This window comes from Notothenia coriiceps, unplaced genomic scaffold (assembly GCF_000735185.1).
Source record: "Notothenia coriiceps isolate Sejong01 unplaced genomic scaffold, NC01 NC01_scaffold00000184, whole genome shotgun sequence".
Classification (NCBI taxonomy): domain Eukaryota; kingdom Metazoa; phylum Chordata; class Actinopteri; order Perciformes; family Nototheniidae; genus Notothenia; species Notothenia coriiceps.
In genome coordinates this window covers 65,897-69,667 of record NW_011332885.1, presented here as the reverse complement: position 1 = coordinate 69,667, position 3,771 = coordinate 65,897, and the positions used below count along the sequence as shown (strand labels likewise).

At 42.6% G+C, this 3,771-nt stretch overlaps 1 protein-coding gene across 2 annotated transcripts in view; it reads left to right on the top strand.

Annotated features, from left to right (window-relative positions):
* The window catches only part of LOC104947367 (hexokinase-1), a 45,708-nt gene that overhangs the window by 7,246 nt on the left and 34,691 nt on the right, over window positions 1–3,771 (top strand). The gene's annotated exons all lie outside the window — the stretch shown is intronic.

Sequence of the window (3,771 nt, the reverse complement as noted above, 5' to 3'; positions counted from 1 at the left end):
CACACACACACACACACACACACGCACGCAACGCACACACACACACACACACACACACACACACACAACACAACACGCACACACACACACACAACACACACACACACACAAACACACGCACACGCAACCGCACACACACACACACCACACACACAACGCACACACACAAACACACGACACAACAGACACACACACACTCCTCTGGCCTGAGCTCAGCCCAAGGTTAGCCTATTTGTCACAGGCTTTGGTCCTCGGCCCTTTTGCGCTCGGTTCTTCCCCCGCCAGGACTATAGCCTCAGCATGTCTCAGTCTTTTGATGTCTGACGTTGTTTACCACATGGCCTAATGGTAACATTTGTGTTATTAAAACAATTAACAGAGTGAGATTTATGGGGCGTACGCCGCCAGCACGCCATGGCCGTGAGGATAGCCAGGAGGTTATTACTGGTAACCATGAGCTGTCATCAGAGTGTGTGTCTGCCAGACTGTTCCTGTGTGAATGTGTGTAGGTCGACCAGCCATTAGAGGGTTCATTCCATTAGAGCGACACACCCACATGCACATTGTCATTTGACTAATATTCAAGGGCGTCCTAATGGCGTCACTTTGCTCAAATCCATTCTCTCATCCATGTGGTCTTTGTCATTAACACATCAAATTCAAATTTTAAATACATCTCAATGCATTAGGTTATTCCCACTTATGAATATGAGGGACCCGCTGACCTTGTTCTTGTACCCATTTTGACCTGGCTTCAGGCACCATGGATAGGCACATCGCTAAATCTGACCGTTCCATTGTCTTTCAATGGATAGTTCTGGATGTAGTGTATGAAGCAATAATAAATGGATGCCAACAAGCCTATGTTTTAGAAACAAGAAATGCCTGCTGTCGTTTTAGCCACCAAAAATCAATAATTGCAATATTTACAATGTTTTCACAGGCTGTCACTTTGCTGTCAGACAGATTTTTTTGACGGGGAAAGCTCAGGGTTAGTTTTGAATTAAAACCTGAGATTACAACTATCACAACAAATAAGACCGTTTGGTCGCTTTGAGGAGCATAGATTAAAAAGAAAATCCAGATCCACCTTGGAAAGGGCTTGTCACGAACGAGCTGAGGAACCAAAATGCAACACACGGAGACCAGGGAAAGTCGGTAATCAGCTCTATTGAAACTTGTTTCCACAGAAAAGTTCTGGTGTTAGACAAACCAGACAGACAGTAGGCAAAGGGCTGGTCGGGGACAGGCGGGGATTCCAGGAGTAGGCAAGACGGGAGACGCAGGCACCAGGGGCAGGGTCAGGAGCAGGCGAAGCAGAATTAGTCCGGGTCCACAGGCAGGTCAGGGAGCGGCGAGCAGAATAGTTCCGGGGTACACACACACGCACTCTCGGTCAGGAGCAGGGAAGCAGAATAGTCCGGGTACAGGCAGGGTCAGGAAGCAGGCGAAGCAGAATAGTCCGGGTACAGGCAGGGTCAGGGAGCGGGCGAGGCAGATCCGGGTACAGGCAGGGTCAGGGAGCAGGCGAAGCAGGCTGGTCAGGGACAGGCAAGGTCGAAACCAGGAGAGCAACCTGGAAGGTAATGCTGGAAATAACTGCATGCTGCGAAGTCCGATCTGGCACTGAGGTGAGAGTGAAGGGGGCCTATATACGAGTGGAGCTAATGGGTGTAACAGAGTATGTAAAATAGGTGAGTGAGGGAGCAGACTGTGAAAGGGTTAAATTGTGAAAATATTCAAAATATAGAGTAAAATATTGCTGGTATTTACTTTTTTAGGTTGCTAAGATATGTTTTGATGAAAGTTATTCATTGCTGAGCTTCTGTGCCAGTACTTACATAATTGTTCTACTAATTGGGGTGAAAATATTCATTAAATATTATACACTTTACATGATATTGACTTGTTTAGACGGGCGCTGTTTTCGGTGCTATATGAGTTTGTGCTGCTTTTACTTTGATCTGTTTCGCCAACCTTGGGGTGTGCTGACCTCCATCTACTGTAGGTAAAACACTGTCTATAGATACTGCAAATATCCGATGCAAATCCCTAAAATCCAAGTGAAATAGAAATTGGGTGACACAGGTGAAAGCTGCAGAAGGGGTGCTAAATGGACCTTGTGCTGAGATTGCTTTTTATAAAACCTTATGAAAGTTAATTCACAACATTCCTTTCATCTTAGGCCAATCTTGAATCTTATACGTCCATTAAAGGAGCAAAAACATAACCATTAATGAGATGAGAAAGAGATGTTTTTCAGCTTACAATTAATCACTGACTATTTTACAATACCCAGCGGAGTGCTCACATTGAGTTGGGGTTATGTGGACTGGAACTAGCATTTAGGTGCTGAGAAAATGAACCTCTAACATCCAGGCTGTGGTTTCACTGGGCAGCTTCCAGGTGTGAATGTGTGTGTGACCATGTGTGTGTGACCGTTTGTGGCTGCGGTCAGTGAAAAGATGAGTGTGTCTTGATATGAGCCGCCGTTCGAAGCCAACATTTATCCATCTTAAGCATTGTAGTGTATAAATTCATCATGTTAAGAAATACCCGGTAGTCAGTTGCTCTACTTTTGGGAAACTAACGAGCCAAGCGGCGCTGAAACCTGAGCTGTGATTTCACAAAGATTTGGAAATATTTGAAGGAAATTCACACTGACAGTGTTCTACTCTTATTGATGACTTTACAACATGCTGCTGAATCCATGTCGAATTTATTCAAGCCTGTGGTTGTCCTTCATTTCCCGATAAATGCCCCCCCTTGGAGACCACATTACTGCCCATTTAGAGACTGGAGAACCATAACAATGTTATAAAAAGCCAGCGCTGATAAAAACTATATTTTTCACGTTACATTAAATTACTAGGTTCAATTATTCTGTCAAAAATGTGATGAAATGGGGATTTTTAAGCAGTTTTCCCACAAAGCCTGAACTATAGCTTGATTAAAACAAAATAGTGGATCAGTAATGAAAAAAACCCACTTGAAAACGTCATTGTTTGAAACACGTTCACTGCAACATGAGAATATGCATATAACCTCCTTCCTCCAACAAAACATGTTAAATTAATCCTGAGTGCATTTGTATATCTACATTAATATTAATTACATTTAAAACTTGTTTATTCTACGTTTTGAAAATATTCTAAACACAAACTCCACTAAATAATGCTTCCTCTAACTGGCACCACAAACTATAACAATTGTTGTTTTCTGCAGACTCAACATTTTAAACATTCTTGCAATGTGTCTCAATTAAAAAAAGAAAGAAGGTTTTACACACTTTGCACCAGATGTTCAAAAAAGCATGAGGCAATATGGCAGATTATTTATTGAGTTATTTATGTTTGAAAATGTGCAACGTATTCCATATATCTATGTTTCCCCCTAACTTTCCTCATGGGGATTGTTAAAGTTATATCTTATGCAATATATTGTTTATCCTTTGAATTGCCTTTGCATTCCTAAAAAAGAAATTCCCCTTTTCTTAAACTGAAATCCTTTTGCTGGTTCTGATCACGGATTTATTCAGACGACTTCAGATTACACCCTGAGGAAGAAGGGAGTTTTAATAAAGTCCAAAGAACAGAAAGACTGTGGTTGAATTTATGCTAACAGACACACACACACACACACACACACACACACACACACACACACACACACACACACACACACACACACACACACACACACACACTCACACACTCGCACGCACGCACACCCACACACACACACACACACACACTCACACACACACACACA